Raw genomic sequence first — 20,295 nt, forward strand, 5'->3', positions numbered from 1 at the left:
ATCTTGTGACAGAACTTGAGAACATCACGTACTCAGACTGGTACTTTCCAGAAAGGAGATTGCTTCAGCTAGCATGCAATGACGATGATATTTCATGGTGGCTGTTCAGAGGGCAAGCCTTGCAACATAATGTGTTCCTAGCAGTAGCGAATTACATTTGTAGGCCTCTTTACTTAATGATAGGCCTGTGCAGAGATTGTCATTGTGTATCACATGGGTCACTAGGCCTAGCATACCTAAGAACTGTAAAATGCAATTCCACATTCCGCCCTCTGATACTCAATGACAAATCTAAGGGTCATGGTGTATTGCTCTCATTTCTACCTCTTGCTCATCCCTGTTGTCATCCTTATATCTTTTTCTTCGATAATGTGTGTGTTTCTGGTGACAGGTTTTTTTCAAGAGTAATGCCAGGAAGGCTGGACAAACTGGTATGAGCACACACAGCGTTATCATTGCCACGATCCCTATCACTAGTACCTCTACCAACCAGGTACTGTAGGAGGCTGGACTGGCTTGTAGTGAGTACCAAGGGGTACTTGCACCTTGCACAAGGCCCAGTTATCCCTTATTAGTGTATAGGGTGTCTAGCAGCTTAGGCTGATAGATAATGGTAGCTTAGCAGAGCAGCTTAGGCTGAACTAGAAGACGAGTGAAGCTCCTACAGTACCACTTAGTGTCATATGCACAATATCATAAGAAAACACAATACACAGTTATACTAAAAATAAAGGTTCTTTATTTTATGACAATATGCCAAAGTATCTCAGAGTGTACCCTCAGTGAGAGGATAGGAAATATACACAAGATATATATACACAATAGCAAAAATATGCAGTATAGTCTTAGAAAACAGTGCAAACAATGTATAGTTACAATATGATGCAAACGGGACACATAGGGATAGGGGCAACACAAACCATATACTCCAAAAGTGGAATGCGAACCACGAATGGACCCCAAACCTATGTGACCTTGTAGAGGGTCGCTGGGACTGTAAGAAAACAGTGAGGGTTAGAAAAATAGCCCACCCCAAGACCCTGAAAAGTGAGTGCAAAAAGCACTAAAGTTCCCCAAAAAGCACAGAAGTCGTGATAGGGGAATTCTGCAGGAAAGACCAACACCAGCAATGCAACAACGATGGATTTCCAGGCTAGACTACCTGTGGAACAAGGGGACCAAGTCCAAAAGTCACGATCAAGTCGAGAGTGGGCAGATGCCCAGGAAATGCCAGCTGTAGGTGCAAAGAAGCTGCTACTAGGCAGTAGAAGCTGAGGATTCTGCAGGAATGACAAGGACTAGAAACTTCCCCTTTGGAGGATGGATGTCGCACGTCGTGAAGAGTTGTGCAGAAGTGTTTTCCTGAAGAAAGACCACAAACAAGCCTTGCTAGCTGCAAATCGTGCGGTTAGGGTTTTTGGATGCTGCTTTGGCCCAGGAGGGACCAGGATTTCGCCAATTGCGTCAGGGGACAGAGGGGGCTCCCAGCAGGACAAGGAGCCCTCTCAGAAGCAAGCAGCACCCGGAGAAGTGCCGGAACAGGCACTACGAAGTGGAGTGAAACAGTGCTCACCCGAAGTTGCACAAGAGAGTCCCACGCCGCAGGAGGACAACTCAGGAGGTCGTGCAATGCAGGTTAGAGTGCCGTGGACCCAAGTTGGCTCTGTATGCACTATTTCAAAGTCAGGAATAGTATGCACAGAGTCCAAGGGTTCCCCTTAGAGGTAAGATAGTGGCAAAAAGAGATAATTCTAATGCTCTATTTTGTGGTAGTGTGGTCGAGCAGTAGGCTTATCAAAGGAGTAGTGTTAAGCATTTGTTGTACACACACAGGCAATAAATGAGGAACACACACTCAGAGACAATTCCAGGCCAATAGGTTTGTGTATAGAAAAAAATATATTTTCTTAGTTTATTTTAAGAACCACAGGTTCAAGATTTACATGTAATACTTAAATTGAAAGGTATTGCAGGTAGGTACTTTAGGAACTTTGAATTAGCAAAATAGCATATACAGTTTTCACATAAATCACATATAGCTATTTTAAAACTAGACAGTGCAATTTTCAACAGTTCCTGGGGGAGTAAGAGTTTGTTAGTTTTTGCAGGTAAGTAAACCATCTATGGGGTTCAAGTTTGGGTCCAAGGTAGTCCACCGCTGGGGGTTCAGAGCAACCCCAAAGTTACCACACCAGCAGCTCAGGGCCGGTCAGGTGCAGAGGTCAAAGTGGTGCCCAAAACGCATAGGCTTCAATGGAGAAGGGTGTGCCCCGGTTCCAGTCTGCCAGCAGGTAAGTACCCGCGTCTTCGGAGGGCAGACCAGGGGGGTTTTGTAGGGCACCGGAGGGGACAAAAGTCCACACAGAAAGTACACCCTCAGCAAGGGGGCGGCCCGGTGCAGTGTGCAAACACGCGTCGGGTTTTCAATAGGTTTCAATGGGAGACCAAGGGGTCTCTTCAGCGATGCAGGCAAGCAAGGGGGGGCTCCTCGGGGTAGCCCCCACCTGGGCAAGAGAGAGGGCCACCTGGGGGTCACTCCTGCACTGGAGGTCGGATCCTTCAGGCCCTGGGGGCTGCGGGTGCAGAGTCTTTACCAGGTGTCGGATCTTAGAAGCAGGCAGTCGCGGTCAGGGGAGCCTCGGGATTCCCTCTGCAGGCGTCGCTGTGGGGGCTCAGGGGGGGGCAACTCTGGCTACTCACGGTCTCGCAGTCGCCAGGGAGTCCTCCCTGAAGTGATTGTTCTCCACAAGTCGAGCCGGGGGCGTCGGGTGCAGAATGCCAAGCCTCACGCTTCCGGCGGGAAACGCGAGTTGTTTCAAAGTTGCTTCTTTGTAGCAAAGTCGCAGTCTTGGGTGAACAGAGCCGCTGTCCTCGGGAGTTCTTGGTCCATCTAGATGCAGAGCAGTCCTCTGAGGCTTCAGAGGTCGCTGGTCCCTGGGGAAAGCGTCGCTGGAGCAGTGTCTTTAGAAGTGGGGAGACAGGCCGGTAGAGCTGGGGCCAAAGCAGTTGGTGTCTCCGTCTTCTCTGCAGGGTTTTTCAGCTTAGCAGTCCTCTTCTTCTTAGGTTGCAGGAATCTAAGTTCCTAGATTCTGGGGAGCCCTTAAATACTAAATTTAAGGGCGTGTTTAGGTCTGGGAGGTTAGTAGCCAATGGTACACCCTCTTTGTGCCTCCTCCCTGAGGGGAGGGGCGCACAGCCCTAATCCTATTGGGGGAATCCCCCATCTGCAAGATGGAGGATTTCTAAAAGTTAGAGTCATCTCAGCTCAGGAGACATTAGGGGCTGTCCTGACTGGCCAGTGACTCCTCCTTGTTTTTCTCATTATCTCCTCCGGCCTTGCCGCCAAAAGTGGGGCCGTGGCCGGAGGGGGCGGGCAACTCCACTAGCTGGAGTGCCCTGTGGTGCTGTAACAAAGGGGGTGAGCCTTTGAGGCTCACCGCCAGGTGTTACAGTTCCTGCAGGGGGAGGTGATAAGCATCTCCACCCAGTACAGGCTTTGTTACTAGCCACAGAGTGACAAAGGCACTCTCCCCATGTGGCCAGCAACATGTCTGGTGTGTGGCAGGCTGCTAAAACTAGTCAGCCTACACGGATAGTCGGTTAAGGTTTCAGGGGGCACCTGTAAGGTGCCCTCTGGGGTGTATGTTACAATAAAATGTACACTGGCATCAGTGTGCATTTATTGTGCTGAGAAGTTTGATACCAAACTTCCCAGTTTTCAGTGTAGCCATTATGGTGCTGTGTAGTTCGTGCATGATGGACTCCCAGACCATATACTTTTATGGCTACCCTGCACTTACAATTTCTAAGGTTTTGCTTAGACACTGTAGGGGCACAGTGCTCATGCACTTGTGCCCTCACCTATGGTGTAGTGCACCCTGCCTTAGGGCTGTAAGGCCTGGTGGAGGGGTGACTTATCTATACTGCATAGGCAGCGTGAGGTTGGCATGGCACCCTGAGGGGAGTGCCATGTCGACTTACTCGTTTTGTCCTCACTAGCACACACAAGCTGGCAAGCAGTGTGTCTGTGCTGAGTGAGGGGTCCCCAGGGTGGCATAAGACATCCTGCAGCCCTTAGAGACCTTCCCTGGCATCAGGGCCCTTGGTACCAGGGGTACCAGTTACAAGAGACTTACCTGGATGCCAGGGTGTGCTAATTGTGGAAACAAAAGTACAGGTTAGGGAAAGAACACTGGTGCTGGGGCCTGGTTAGCAGGCCTCAACACACTTTCAAATCAAAACTTAGCATCAGCAAAGGCAAAAAGTCAGAGGGTAACCATGCCAAGGAGTCATTTCCTTACAGGTGTGTATTAGTGTTTAGAGCTATATTTCTTATAAGTAGGGTAAGTAAGTTGGCGGGAGAGTGATGGTATGTGTACGAAGAGAAGGGGTGCAATTAGTGGGAAAGAGGGGCGCTCAGGGGTAAAGATTCTGCCACAGAGTCACTAAATGGTGCCTTCACAAGGGACCACACCCATCCCTCAACCGTTTACAAAAGTAAACAAAACACTGAGATTACCTACGTGAGGCACTCAAAAACAGTTACAGCACAAGCATAAGTATATACAACAAATAATGTAGTGAAATAATTACACAGTTCCAATTAGGTAATACAGTCAGTCCATGTATAACAGATCGAGTTTCTCGAAGTTTATTATAGAGAACAGTTCTCCTGAAGATGAAATCACCAAAGTATCCGATCACTGAAGCTTCACAAAATGATTTGAGACAGAAAACAGATCTTGAGATGCAATCAAGTCAACACGTGTTTCGTCACGGGACCAAAATCCCACACGACTTCTTCAGGGCTGTAAAATGCATAGACACAACATTTGAGTAGAGAACAAAAATTCCAGGTGTTTGAAACCGGTGACAACACCCAATAATACACTGAAAAAGAGAAGAAGGAGAAAATCTCAAGAAGAGAAATAACAAAGCAACAGGAACACCCGACCATCCCCAGAATAAAAGACATAAGTTTCAAAGTGCGCTACAAAACGAGTCAAATGAATCACCAAAGACCCCTAGTGCAAAAGACCAAATCTTAAAACAAATAGAAAATGTGCACTGCAAATTGTGGACTTGAAAGTTAAGCCTGAAAAAGAGCACACAGAATATCTCAAGCAAGATCCCGATACAACTTCCTGGTAGAACATGCAGAAAAAATATATATGATGAACACCCATAAGGGTCATGTGTAGTGTCCAATGAAATATAAATAACGTGAGATTCGTCAGAATAATTAACTATAACGGTCACATTTACCTCAAAACTAGAAACATCATGGTATGACAAGATTCCCTCAAAAACAATAGAGTCACGATGCCACCGGTCCGGGTCCAACTGAATAAAGTATAGACACACATGTCGAGAAAAACGACCAACACCCTGTAGAGTACTAAAACCATCACCAGACCCGTTCAAGAAAACCAAAAGAATAATTTGTATACCTGAATAAGATCCTTTGTGAATAAACTAAAGTGTCCGTATTGGAGATCCCATATATTCAACTAGACTGCATAGATTTAATCCCCACAACACTGCAAAGAGATAAAAATCGTAAATTGCACGTAAATAAAATACCCTTAACTGATGTTAATCACAGTAAAGCGAAAAAGTGCCATGTCAAATGCGCGTAACCAGGTCCTGACTTACCAAGTATCGTAAGCAGAATAACCGGCGTCCCGGTGTGCGTCCCAAGTGCGACCGCGAGTACGCTGACCGCGGTCGCTAACAAGCGGAAGCTGAATTAAAGCTGTGCATTTAGTAGCAATAGACAAAGGACCACCACCAAGAAAAAAGAAAGAGGACAAGTGCACACCTCGCGTATGGCCATAGTTTCTGGAAAAACATAGCAACTAGTACATGAAAGAAAAGGACAATCTGCAGCAGATTGATACCAAATATCAGTACCCATATCACAAAGTTCAAAAGTCGAGAAACTTGATCTGTTATAAATGGACTGACTGTATTACCTAATTGGAACTGTGTAATTATTTCACTACATTATTTGTTGTATATACTTATGCTTGTGCTGTAACTGTTTTTGAGTGCCTCACATGAGTGATGGTATGTGTTTTGAAAAATATATAAAAAATACAAAATATATAAAAAATACAAACAATATATATAAACATTGATTTAGCGATTTATGTCTAGTTAGTATACATTTACTCTCAGTATATGTAGGCCTTGTGTCTGTTCACATCTATTAAGAGGAGTGGAGGGGGAGGGTTGATGTTTATTATGTAATGTACTACTACAAGTTAAGATAGAATAAGATTAAGGTTAGTCATATTGGGATATAGATCAGTATAGGTAGATTAGGTTTAAACAGTGTTAGATAAGTATTTTATAGTCTGTTTATTTTTCTAAATAAAAATGTTGCTTCTTTATTTGAGCTCTTCTTACGTTCCATGTTTTGGAAATACACTTTTGACTTCTTAATTTTGAGTAAGATAAGTTATTTTTGGCAAGGTAATATTGCTGTGTGAGCATGTATGTAGTTATTCAATGCCATATGTACATATGTGTATATAGACATATATTTAGGCATTGGAAACATGCAAAGATTATGTAGACTGTTGGACAACAAAACAGCCACAATACTCACTTTAGTTTGCTACTTTGTGTAAACCAGTAGAGCAGATGAGTTATCATTACGATGTAAGTGATGTGCCATTCATGCATTGTTATGGTACTGTTAAACTGTGAGCTGTCTAGATTTAAAACCAACCTTCGTTGTTGGTGTGTGTCATTGTTTTAAAACTTGTATAAATCTATGTTATTCCTGAAAAGATTGATTGATGGTGTGACACACTTAGTTTTAAATATCACCATGCTATTGTGTGTAGGCCATAACTACATATGTGTACAGTGATGAGAGTAAACCCTACATTTTTTGGACCATAGTTGCCCCCATTGAGAAATTGATGACACATTGTGACTTACAATGTTCTACACTTTTACACTGAGAACATATAGTAACATTTAACCTTTCCACATCTGCAGGAAAGGGCCATGAAGAATACATGGATCATCACCAAGTAGGATGCTGTACAACTTTTACAATGATTTGACTGTTGACATGCTATAATTGAATGACCAACACCACAGAATGCCATTGTCATGTGACATGTGTCTAATGAATCTACATTATCCTAGCTCTGACCTGTGGCGTATAGAATGTCACACTGAGACTTCATCTATTTGAGCATACCAAATATTGGACCATACATGGAAGTGACGGTTATAGGTGACATGTGTGTACAATCTTGATTCAAGTGGCTGAATCATGCGTACCATGAGTGCAGTCTCCTTTTTCCTAAGGCATTACGGTATCATGTATGTGGCTCTTAACCTGCACATTGCATAACTTTAGGAATACATAAACACTCTTGTCATGTTATGATAAACTATATATTTTACTGCATGTTGCAGTTTCCCACATTGCTTTCATCTGGAACAGATTTATAAGTAAGTTTGTTGCAGAGGAGGAAAGCCAAACATGGCATAGTGAAAAAAAGAACTCACATTTAGAGCTACACAACTTAAAGCTTTATTAATAAACATTACACTCGCAAAAAAGGATGTTTTATGAGAAGAACAGATACCCAAGGTCAACTACCTATTACCAATATAGGACTATAATTGTTTGCAAAGAAGGTAGCATGATGTCATACACATCACAAAGTATAATAACTGACTAGAACACACTCACTTATGTTGATCTGGAAATTAGAGTTCTTACACTTGGGAACCATGCCTTTTCACCCTCTGATGAATGTTCAGCCTCCTGTTCTTGTAGTTGAAGTGAAATAGGAGGCTGAGGAGTGATGTTACTTGCCCCCTATGCACATACATCAGGATAAATATGTAAGGCCCTCTTTCCCAAAAACATTAGTGAATGCCACTAAGGCTGCATGGTAGCCTCTGGCAAGGTCTTGCTGATCCTGCAACACAGCAACAACGTTGCTGTTGAGGGTACCAGTTGGTGCCTTGAAGGAGTCTATCTTGGACTCCAATTGATTGTCTACGGCCTCCAGGCAAGTTGCATGGACTGGATAGATGAATTGATGGCTCAAAGCTGGTTGGCAACATCACTGGTGTTAGATGCTGAAGGCTCATCCCCTTTGTTTCTCAACATAAGTACACCAGCAATGTTAGCTGAGGGGTCATCAGTAAAAGACACATATCTGAAAAGAAATGAACAGTCAATACCCAGTCAGGGTGATAAACAGAAGCAAAGGTTTATTTGCTTGAGCCCAGGTCTGAACCCATTAGTGGGTGTGTTTCACTCTTCGTGAGTTGGGATGCACCTTATATATATTTAAACACTCATTGGTTTGCTTTACAAATCCTAATTTATCATCTACGTGCAGGTGCAAGATCTGTATTTCAAAGAAAGATAGTTATACTTTAAAGAAAAGATGAGTTTATCAGTAGACTAATGTACAGCAAAAAACATCTCAAGGGGCCTGGGTCGTCTCATATCTCAGTTTTAAGGCCTTTGTTTGAGGCAAACAGCATTCCTTGTGAAAGCAGTCTAATATCCCCTAAAGTACACGTCCTGGTTACACATTGTACAAGGTATAATTTTCAAGCACATGCCATTTTTATCTAACCTAAAAGATCTATTTGTAGTCAAATGATTTGTGAGGACTTCCACTACAAAATAACTAATTATTCCTCTCGGTTTCACAAAGGTTCAAGGCCTAAGATTGTACATAGCTGAGATAAGGCGGCGCCTGTACTGCACCTGCTTTTTATAATTAGCAAGCAAGAAACAAAAAACCTCACGTTTACCTCAAGTAGTCACTTTTAGGAACAAGAGCATGTTGCAGAAGTCACTCTAGAAGCAAAATTAAAAAATGAGGGATTTATTGCTAAATGCTTGGACAATGTTACATGTTTCTATGTTTCTTTATTTGACCTTTACACATCGAGTCCATGATGTGGGGAGCCAATTCCATGCATCCTGGGGGCTCCTCCAGCATGGACGCCAGTACTGCCAAACCAGGTCTCTGAGGCTTGTACTGCAGCTACAGCTGCTGTCACCTCACAGACAGGGTTCTGCCCTCCTGGGGTCCGAGCAGCTCAGTCCCAGGAAGGAAGAACAAAGCATTTCCTCTGAGAAAGGTTGTTACACCCTCTCCCTCTGGAAATAAGTGTTACAAGCTGGGTAGGGGTAGCCTCCCCCAGCCTCTGGAAATTCTTTGAAGGGCACAGGTAGTGCCCTCCTTGCATAAGCCAGTCTACACCGGTTAAGGTACCCCTTGTCTCCTGCTCTGGCGTGAAACTGGACAAAGGAAATGGGAATGACCACTCCCCTGTCCATCACCACCCTATGGGTGGTGCCCAGAGCTCCTTCAGTGTGTCCCAGACTTCAGCTATCTTGCTTTGCAAGGCGTGGGGGCACTCTGGCAGGCTCTGAGTGGCCAGTACCAGTAGGTGACGTCAGAGACCCCTCCTGATAGGTCCATACCTGATAAGGTAGCCAATCCCCCTCTCAGGGCTATTTAGGGTCTCTCCTGTGGGTTCTCTTCAGATTCTGCTTGCAAGTTTCCTTCAGGAATCCTCTGCAACTACTACTTCATCCTCTGACCTCAGGTCAACCTCCGCCTGCTCCAGGAACCGCTGTAACAGCAACAAAGTATCCACAAGGGATAATTTTCCTCTGCAACTTCAGCTCCAGCCAGCAACTGTAACAGTTTCCATGGTGTGCACGCTCTGGGGACTCCCTGTCTTTATCCTTCACCAGGCATCTTCCAAGACAACGACCGGTACCCTTGGAGTCCTCTCACAGCAACAAGCCTGCTCCTAAGGACACAGAGGGTGGACCCCATCGACATAGACTGTTCTGAGGTCCTGCTGACGCAATTTGGAGGAGGTAAGACCTTGCCTTCCCTGAGAGCGATGGTACCACTGTGTACTGCATCTTCTTCATCTCTTGAGGCCTCTGTGCACTATTGGCAAAATTCCTTCATGCACAGCCTGGCCCAGGTCCCCAGCACTCCATCCTGTGAAGCTCAACTCGCTGAGTTGTTCGTCAGCGGCGTGGAACCTTCCTTTGTTGTGCTGCACCAACCACATTTTGCAACTCCTTTGTCCCCGTGTCCTGGGACTCCTGTTGGTGCTGCCTGGCATCCCAAGGGCTCTCTAAAGTGCTGAGAGCCCCCTCGTCCTCCTCACAGAGAGTTGAGGCCCCCAGGTCCCTCCTGGGTCCAGCCAGCGCCATTTTGATGCAAAACACACTTTTGTCGAAACCAAGGCTTGTTGGCGACTTCCAACACGAAATCACGTCTGCATCCATCTTGACGTCATGGGACATCTTCTGCATCATGCAGAATCCTACTGGCATCTTCCAAGGGTGCATTCCTGCAGTCTTCATCCAACCAGGGACTCTTCTTTTGAATCCTCTCCTGGGTTGGCAGGTGCTCCTGCCCTTCCTGGAACTTCTTTCAACTTCTGGACTCGGTCCCCTTCTTTTGCAGGTCTTTAGGTCGAGGAATCCAGTAGTTGTTGTTTGCAGACTTGGTTGGTTACTGCAAAATCCCAATCACGGGGTGTAGTGTGTCCTAAGGAAACTTGCAATACTTTACTCTTGCTTTTTTGGGCTATGGGTTGGGGTAATTTGCTTACTTTTACTGTATTCTTACTCTCCCAGGGATTCTGCACACACTACACTTGTCTAGGGGGGAATTTGTGATTTGCATTTCACTTTCTTAGTATATTGTTTGTGTTGCCCCTAGACCTATTTTCTCTCATTGCATTCTATAGCATTTCCTATTGTTTGCACTATCCTATGTCTAATTACTTGCCTTATTTTGGTGTCTAATGTATGTATTGTGTATAATACTTAACTCCAGAAGGAGTATTGCCTCTAAGATATTTTTGGTACTGTCACCCGAATAAACGACCTTTATTTTTTGGTAACACTGAGTATTGTCTTTACTTGTGTATAAGTACTGTGTAACTACAAGTGGTATTGCATGAGCTTTACATGTCTCCTAGTTCAGCCTAAGCTGCTCTGCTATAGCTACCTCTATCAGCCTAAGCTGCTAGAACACTACTACTTCACTAATAAGGGATAACGGGACCTGGTATAAGGTGTAAGTACCCAAGGTACCCACTACAAACCAGGCCAGCCTCCTACATTTCCTTGATCCCAATGTGGTGGAATCTGTTGATCAGGATATGGTCGGGTGGTGTCAAATGCGGTGGACTGGTCCAGGAGGATGAGGGCTGCTGTTTCCCCTCAGGAGGGCTCTGATGTCATCTGTGGCTGCAATCAGAGCTGTCTCAGTGATTTGGTTAGCTTTAAATCCAGATTGGGAAGAATCTAGGAGGTTGTGACCTTCTAGATGTTGGGTGAGTTGCTGGTTGCTTTCTCGAGGACTTTTGCTGGATAGGGAAGCAGAGGGATGGGCCGATAGTTCTTCATTTCGGCGGGGTCTGAAGATGTTTTTTTTCAGGAGGGGCCTCACTTAAGCATACATCCAGACCCACCGGAAGGAGGCCACGCTGATCGAGGTATTCAGGACCTTCTTGAGCTCGTTGCAGATTGTCTTCCTTCCGAGGTTGAAGATGTAGTGGGGCAAGGCTTCATGGGTGCTCCCAAGTGTAAAGAATTCATGATGGAGATAGTATCTTGCGTGGTGAGGAGTTCCCAGTGGGTGAGAAGGTGTTTGGGGTTCGTGTTTGTGCATGCGAGCTAGTTGATGCTGTCTGTGGCAGAGGGTTGGCATACGTAGAGAGCCGAGATCTTGTCGAGGAAGAAGTCAGTGAGTTTGTCACACAGTTCCTGAAAGGTAGTGATGTTATCCTCATGGCTGCGGGACTGGTAAAATCTTTCACTATGGTGAAGAGTACTTTGTTGTCATTTGTGATGGCTTTGATGGGGTTTGCTAGTGCCTTCTTCTTGGCTTCTTTCAGGAGGCAATGGTACTGGTTGAGGGTGGTCCTGAAGGCTGTGTGGTCTTCTGTTTTTTTTTGCTGATGCACCACTTCCTTTCAAGTTGGCTGCATTTAGAGGAGTGCAGTTCCTCGGTGAACCAGTTTGCTCTTTTGCTTTGTTCTCTGACATTGGCTGTCTTGGCAGGAGTGGTGGTGTCAGCGTATTCTGTGATCCACTGGGAGGAGCTCTTTGCTGCTTGTACAGGGTCAATCCACTTGTCTTCTGGTATCTTTTTTTATTTTGCATGGATCTTGGGGGGCACGGTGCCGGGGTATGTGGGTCCAAGGTGCTGTGGTACGTGGGTCCAGAGATGGCACAGTGTACGCTGTGGTGGTCAGACCAGGTGAGTGGTGTAGTGTGGATGTACCTGACATCCGCTGGAGGTGAAGATGGGGTCGAGCGTGTGTCCTGCGATGTGGATAAGGTTAGCGACAAGCTGCTTGAGGCCAATGTTGATCAAGCTTTCCAGGAGGTCAGTCGAATTGGAATTGCTGGGGTCATCAAGGTGGAATTTGTGGTCCCCTAGGAATATGATGTGCTTAGAGTCGATTGCTTGCGGGGTGATGAGTTCCGGGATGGTGTTGCAGAAGCTGGGGTGTGGTCATGGTGGTCTGTAGGCAAGGGTGCCTCTGATGGTGCTTTTTCTGTCTGTGTGGAGTTGGAAGTTGAGGTTTTCTATTACTGGTGTGGGTTATCAAGGGATGTTGTCCAGCAGATGGTGTCCCTGTAGATGATGGCGACTCCACCTCCGTGCTTGTTGGTTCGGTCCCAGTGTGTTATCTTGTAACCTTCGGGGATGGTGGTGGTGAAGTCTGGTGCAGAGATGGTGTTGAGACAGGTTTCTGTGAGGAAGATGACGTCCTGGGTGAGGGAGGAGATTGTGTCCCAGGCCTTGGTAGCGTGTTTAACTTGTGTACGGGCATTTAGTAGGTTGCACTGGAGTTGTGTCAAGGTGGTCTTGTTGATATGTTGGCTGTGTGGTTGCTTCAGTGCTGAAGGTGAGGTGGCAGTGTTGGCAGGAGAAGGTTCCACTGATGGTACACGGGGATGAGCGGCAGCAATGGCAGTTGTTGCACCCAGGCTCCAGGGCTTGGAGGTCAGTGGTAGTATATCTTTGTGGGGTAGAAGAGCCAGGGTTCTGGTGCTGGGCGCGAGGCATGGACAGGCACAGATGGACTTGCCTTTGGTGCGCCTTCAGAGCGCCAGTGGTGTGCTCATTGCATGCGGCCACGCTGTGAGCACCAATAAGTGGTGCTGGAAGGCGGAGGGTGGAGCTAGGCGAGAGCCAGAAAAATGGGCAGCAGGTGGGAGCAGAAATGGAGAAAAAAGAAATTAACAGAGGAAGAAAGGAGGCAAAAAGTAAGAGAAAGCACTCAGAAAACAGGGAGAAGTGGTAGAAACCAGTCAAAAAGAAGCAGAAAGCATTCAGAAAAACAGGGGAGAGGAGGAGTAGGTAATGTGAGTGAGGCAGCAAACAGGAGAGAGCGATGGAGCAGCAGCTGAGAGCTGGCATGGGGCCTGCACAATTGGGTTGCACTGTTTCCATTAAGTAGTTCATGGGAGGATATGGGAGGAGGGAGGGGCAATGGGAGGTGGTTGGCAGGGCTAGGCAGGAGGCAGGAAAATGGGAAGCAGGTGGGAATGGGGAGAAACAAAAAGAATGAACAGAGAAAGAAAGGAGGAAAAAGCAGGACAAAGTACCCAGAAAAACATAGGGAATAGGGGGAGAAAGCAGTGAAAACAAGGCAAGAAGCAGGAGAAAGCCCACAAAACCAGGTGGAGAAGTAGTCAGAGCAAGGCAGCAAACAGGAGAGAGTGATGCAGGGGAGAGCTGGCCGGGACCTGCTCAACAGGGTTGCGCTGTGGCCTCCATTAACTAGCTCCTGGGGATGAGGGAGGGGTGCTGGGAGGTAGTGGGCGTGGCTCAGAGGGACACAGGAAAACTGGAGGCAGGCCGGATTGGGATGGGAAAAAGGGAATTAACAGAGAAAAGAGAGGCAAAAAGCAGGAGAAATCACTCAGAAACATGGAGGGAGACAGTAGTGAAAATGGGCCAGAATGAATGAGAAAGCACTCTGAAAAACAGGGAGAAAGGGGAGAGAAAGTGGTGAAAATGAAGCAGAAAGCAGTAGAAAGCACTCAAACACTGAGGGAAAGGAGAGAGAAAGCAGTGAAAACGAGGCATAAGACAGGAGAAAGCACTCAGAAAAATAGAGGGAAGGAGGGCGAAAGCAGTAAAAATGAGAAAGAAGGAAGGAGAAAGCATTCAGAAAAATGGAGGGAAATGAGGGAGAAAGTAGTGAAAATGAGGCAGAAAGCAGGAGAAAGCACTCAGAAAAAGAGAGGGAAAGGAGGGGGTAAGCAGTAAAAAGAAAGTACTCAAAAATTGAGGGAAAGAGGAGAAAGTAGTGAAAGCGAGGCAGAAAGCAGCAGAAAGCACTCAGAGACACAGAGGGAAAGGAGGGAGAAAGCAGTGAAAATTAAGCATCAGAGAGTATGCAAAAAAAAGGGAAGGAAATGGGGAGAAAGTAGTGAAAATGAGGAAGAAAGCACTCAGAAACAGAGGGAAAGAAGGGATAAAGCAGTGAAAATGAGGCAGATGATAGGAGAAAACACTCAGAAAAATGGAGGGAAAGAGGAGAAAGTAGTGAAAACGAGGCAGAAAGCACTCAGAGACACAAAGGGAAAGGAGGGAGAAAGCAGTGAAAATTAAGCATCAGAAAGTACGCAAAAAAAAGGGAAGGAAATGGGGAGAAAGTAGTGAAAATGAGGAAGAAAGCACTCAGAAACAGAGGGTTAAGGAGGGAGAAAGCAGTGAAAACGAGGCAGAAAATAGGAGAAAGCATTCAGAAAAATGGAGAGAAAGAGGAGATAATAGTGAAAACGAGGCATACAGCAGGAGAAAGCACTCAGAAACACGAGGGAAAGGAAGGAAAAAGCATTTAAAATGAGGCAGAAGGCAGGAGAAAGCACTTAGAAAAATACAAGGAAAGAAGGGAGAAATCAGTGAATGAGGCAGAATGCAGGAGAAAGTACTCAGAATGACGTGGAGAGGAGGAGAAGGTAGTGAGAGCGAGGCAGCAAACAGGAAAGAGTAATGCAGCAGCAGGATAGAGCTGGCCTGGGATCTGCTCAATGGGGTTATGCTGGGGCCTCCATTGAGTAGGTTCTGGGAGGAGGGAGGGGGAGAACGAAGATGATTGGTATGACTAGGCTTGAGGCTGGAAAACCGGCGGGACTGGGGAGAAAGGGAATAAACAGAGAAAGAATGGCCGCAAAAAAGCTAGAGAAAGTACTCAGAAAAACAGAAGGAAAGGTGGGAGAAAGTAAGGAAAATGAGGCAGAAAGCAGGAGAAAGCATTCAGAAACATGGAGGGAAGGGAGGGAGAAAGCAGAGAAAACAAAGGGGAATGCAGGAGAAAGCACTCAGATATGGAAGGAAAGGAGGGAGAAAGCCGTGAAAACGAGGCAGAGGGCAGAAGAAAGCACTTAGAAAAATGGAAGGAAGGGGGAGAAGGCAGTGAAAAAAGGCAGAAGGCAGGAGAAAACACTCATAAAAACAGAGGCAAACATGGAGAAAGTGCTGAAAATGAGGCAGGAGAGAGGAAAAAGCACTCAGAAAAACAGAGGAAAAGGGTGGAGAAAACAGTGAAAATGAGGCAGAAGGCAGGAGAAAGCACTCAGAAAAATGGAGGGAAACTGGGGAGAAAGTGAAAATGAGGTAGAAAGAAGGAGAAAGCACTCAGAAACACAGAGGTAAAGGAGGAAGAAAGTAGTGGAAATAGGACAGAAGGCAGGAGAAAGCACTCAGAAAAATGGTGGGAAAGTGGGGGAAAGTAGTGAAAACTAGGAGGGAAACATGAGAAAGCACTCAGAAACACGAAGGAAAAGGAGGGAGAAGGCAGTGAAAATGAGGCAGAAAGCAGGAAAAGGCACTCAGAAACACAGAGGAAAAGGATGGAGAAAGTAGTGAAAAAGAGGTAGGAAGCAGCGGAAAGCACAAGAGGAAAAGAGGGTGAAAGCAGTGAAAACAAGGCAGGAGAAAGTACTCATAAGAGGAAAGGAAATGGCTGAAAGTAGTGAAAATGAGGCAGAAAGCAGGAGAAAGCACTCAGAAACAGAGGGAAAGGAGCGATAAAGCAGTGGAAATGAGGCAGAAGATAGGAGAAAACAATCACAAAAATTGAGGGAAAGAGGAAAAAGTAGTGAAAACGAGGCAGAAAGCAGGAGAAAGGACTCAGAGACACAGAGGGAAAGGAGGGAGAAAGCAGTGAAAGCAAGGCAGGAGAAAGCACTCAGAAAAACAGAGGGAAAGTGGGAGAAAGTAGTGAAAACTAGGCAAGAAACAGGAGAAAGCACATAGAAACATGAATAGAAATGAGGGTGAAAATGGTGAAAATGAGGCAGCAGAAAGCACTCAGAAACACAGAGGGAAAGGAGGCAGAAAGTAGTGAAAACGAGGCAGGAATCAGGGGAAAGCACTCAGAAAAACAGAGGGAAAGGAGGGAGAAAGCAGTGAAAACGAGGCAGAAGATAGGAGAAAGCACTCCGAACAATGGAGAGAAAGAGGAGAAAGGAGTGAAAATGAGGAAGACAGCAGGAGAAAGCACTCAGAAACATGAGGGAAAGGATGGAAAAAGCAGCGAAAATGAGGCAGAAGGCAGGAGAAAGCACTTAGAAAAACACAAGGAAAGAAGGGAGAAAGCAGTGAATGAGGCAGAAAGAAGGAGAAGGCACTCAGAATAACGTGGAGAGGAGGAGAGGTAGGGAGAGCGAGGCAGCAAACAGGAAAGAGTAATGCAGCAGCAGGATAGAGCTGGCCTGGGATCTGCTCAGTGGGGTTATGCTGGGGCCTCCATCGAGTAGGTTCTGGGAGGAGGGAGGGGGGATAGAAGATGGTGGGTGGGCTAGGCTTGAGGCTGGAAAACTGGCAAAACTTGGGAAAAAGAGTAAACAGAGAAAGAATGGAGGCAAAAAAGCTAGAGAAAGTACTCAGAAAAACAGAAGGAAAGGGGAGAAAGTGGTGAAAATGAGGCAGAAGGCAGGAGAAAGCACTCAGAAAAATGGAAGTAAACGGGGAGAAAGTAGTGAAAATGAGGTAGAAAGCAGGAGAAAGAACTTGAAAACACAGAGGTAAAGGAGGAAGTAAGTAGTGAAAACAAGGCAGAAAGCAGGATAAAGCACTCAGAAAAATGGAGGGAAAGGGGTGAAAGTAGTGAAAACAAAGCAGAATGCAGGAGAAAGCACTCAGAAATATGGAAGGAAAGGAGGGAGAAAACATTGAAAACAAGGCAGAAAGCAGGAGAAAGCACTCAGAAAAACGGAAGGAAAGGGGAGAGAAAGCAATGAAAAAAGGCAGAAAGCAGGAGAAAGTACTCAGAAAAACAGAGGGAAAGGAGGGAGAAAGCAGTGAAGGAGGCAGAAAGCAGGGAAAAGTACTCAGAAAAACATGGGGAGAGGAGGAGGAGGTAGTGAGAGCGAGGCAGCAAACAGGAGAGTGATGTAGTAGCAGGGTAGAGCTGTCATGGGACCTGCTCAATGGGGTCAGCTGTGGCCTCCACTGAAGAGGTCCTGGGAGGAGAGAGGGGAGATAGAAGATGGTGGGTGGGGCTAGGCTTGAGGGTGGAAAACTGGCGGGAATAGGGAATAGGGAATAAACAGAGAAAGGAAGGAGGTAAAAAGCTGGAGAAAGTACTCAGAAATACGGAAGGAAAAGGGGAGAAAGTAGTGAAAATGAGACAGAAAGTAGGAGAAAGCTTTCAAAAACAAGGAAGGAGAAGGCAGTAAAAATGAGGCAGAAAGCAGGGGAAAGTACTCTGAAAAACAGGGGGAGAGGAGGAGAAGGTAGTGAGAGCGACACAGCAAATAGGAGAGTTATGCAGCAGCAGGGTAGAGCTGGCCTGGGACCTGCTCAATGGGGTCACTCTGCGGCCTCCATTGAGGAGGTCCTGGGAGGATTGAGGGGAGATAGAAGATGGTGGATGGGGTTAAGCTTGAGTCTGGAAAACTGGGGAGAATGGGGAAAAGGGAATAAACAGAAAAAAGGAGGTAAAAAGCTGGAGAAAGTACTTAGAAAAACAGAGGGGAAAGTGGGAGAAAGTAGTGAAAATGATGCAGAAAGCAGGAGAAAGCTTTCAGAAACAAGGAGGGAAAGGAGGGAAAAGGCAATAAAAATTAGGCAGAAGGCAGGAGAAAACACTCAGAAAAACAGAGGCAAATGTGGAGAAAGTACTGAAAAAGAGGCAGAAGAGAGGAAAAAGCACTCAGAAAAACAGAGGAAAAGGGGGAGAAAACAGTGAAAATAAGGCAGAAGGCAGGAGAAGGCACTCAGAAAAATGGAGTGAACTGGGGAGAAAGTAGTGAAAATGAGGTATAAAGCAGGAGAAAGCACTCAGAAACACAGAGGTAAAGGGGGAAGAAAGTAGTGAAAACAAGGCAGAAGGCAGGAGAAAGCACTCAGAAAAACAAAGGGAAAGGCGGGAGAAGGCATTGAAAATGAGGCAGAAAGCAGGAAAAAGCACTCAGAAACAGAGGAAAAGGATGGAGAAAGTAGTGAAAAAGAGGTAGGAAGCAGGGGAAAGCACTCAGAAAAACAGAGGGAAAGGAGGGAGAAAGCAGTGAAACAAGGCAGGAGAAAGTACTCAAAAAAGAAAAGGAAATGGGAGAAAGTAGTGAAAATGAGGCAGAAATCAGGAGAAAGCGCTCAGAAACAGAGGGAAAAGAGGGATAAAGCAGTGAAAATGAGGCACAAGATGGGAGAAAAACTCAGACAAATGGAGGTAAAGAGGAGAAAGTAGTGAAAACGAGGCTGAAAGCACGAGAAAGGACTCAGACACGGAGGGAAAGGATAGAGAAAGCACTGAAAGCACGGCAGGAGAAAGAACTGAGAAAAACAGAGGGAAAGTGGGAGAAAGTCATGAAAACTAGGCAAGAAACAGGAGAAAGCACTCACAAACATGTATGGAAATGAGAGTGAAATTGGTGAAAATGAGGCAGGAAGCAAGAGAAAGCACTCAGAAACAGAGGAAAAGGATGGAGAAAGTAGTGAAAAAGAGGTAGGAAGCAGGGGAAGCACTCAGAAAAACAGAGGGAAAGGAGGGAGAAAGCAGTGAAAACAAGGCAGGAGAAAGTACTCAAAAAAGGAAAGGAAATGGGAGAAAGTAGTGAAAATGAGGCAGAAATCAGGAGAAAGCGCTCAGAAACAGAGAGAAAGGAGGGATAAAGCAGTGAAAATGAGGCACAAGATGGGAGAAAAACTCAGAAAAATGGAGGTAAAGAGGAGAAAGTAGTGAAAACAAGGCTGAAAGCGGGAGAAAAAACTCAGACACAGAGGGAAAGGATAGAGAAAGCACTGAAAGCACGGCAGGAGAAAGAACTCTGAAAAACAGAGGGAAAGTGGGAGAAAGTCATGAAAACTAGGCAAGAAACAGGAGAAAGCACTCAAAAACATGAATGGAAATGAGGGTGAAATTGGTGAAAATGAGGCAGGAGACAAGAGAAAGCACTCAGAAAAACAGAGGGAAAGGAGGAAGAAAGTAGCGAAAGAGAGGCAGGAAGCAGGAGAAACAACTCAGAAAACAGAGGGAAAGTGGGAGAAAGTAATGAAAACTAGGCAAGAAACAGGAGAAAGCACTCACAAACATGTATGGAAATGAGAGTGAAATTGGTGAAAATGAGGCAGGAAGCAAGAGAAAGTACTCAGAAACGGAGGAAAAGGATGGAGAAAGTAGTGAAAAAGAGGTAGGAAGCAGGGGAAGCACTCAGAAAAACAGAGGGAAAGGAGGGAGAAAGCAGTGAAAACAAGGCAGGAGAAAGTACTCAAAAAAGGAAAGGAAATGGGAGAAAGTAGTGAAAATGAGGCAGAAATCAGGAGAAAGCACACAGAAACAGAGAGAAAGCAGGGATAAAGCAGTGAAAATGAGGCACAAGATCGGAGAAAAACTCAGAAAAATGGAGGTAAAGAGGAGAAAGTAGTGAAAACGAGGCTGAAAGCAGGAGAAAGGACTCAGACACGGAGGGAAAGGATAGAGAAAGCACTGAAAGCACGGCAGGAGAAAGAACTCTGAAAAACAGAGGGAAAGTGGGAGAAAGTCATGAAAACTAGGCAAGAAACAGGAGAAAGCACTCAAAAACATGAATGGAAATGAGGGTGAAATTGGTGAAAATGAGGCAGGAGACAAGAGAAAGCACTCAGAAAAACAGAGGGAAAGGAGGAAGAAAGTAGCGAAAGAGAGACAGGAAGCAGGAGAAAGAACTCAGAAACACAGAGGTAAAGGGGGAAGAAAGTAGTGAAAACAAGGCAGAAGGCAGGAGAAAGCACTCAGAAAAACAAAGGGAAA

The 20,295-nt window shown here is 45.6% G+C and overlaps 1 long non-coding RNA gene across 1 annotated transcript; it reads right to left on the minus strand.

Moving 5' to 3' along the window:
• Positions 1-1,836: 1,836 nt before the first annotated feature.
• LOC138281633 (uncharacterized) lies at positions 1,837-5,744 on the minus strand. Its single transcript, XR_011200905.1, has 3 exons — positions 5,656-5,744; positions 5,451-5,540; positions 1,837-4,808 (listed from the first exon to the last, which is right to left on the minus strand). It is a non-coding gene; the product is annotated as an uncharacterized lncRNA (long non-coding RNA).
• Positions 5,745-20,295: the final 14,551 nt, after the last annotated feature.

This window comes from Pleurodeles waltl, unplaced genomic scaffold (assembly GCF_031143425.1).
Source record: "Pleurodeles waltl isolate 20211129_DDA unplaced genomic scaffold, aPleWal1.hap1.20221129 scaffold_89, whole genome shotgun sequence".
Classification (NCBI taxonomy): Eukaryota; Metazoa; Chordata; class Amphibia; order Caudata; family Salamandridae; genus Pleurodeles; species Pleurodeles waltl.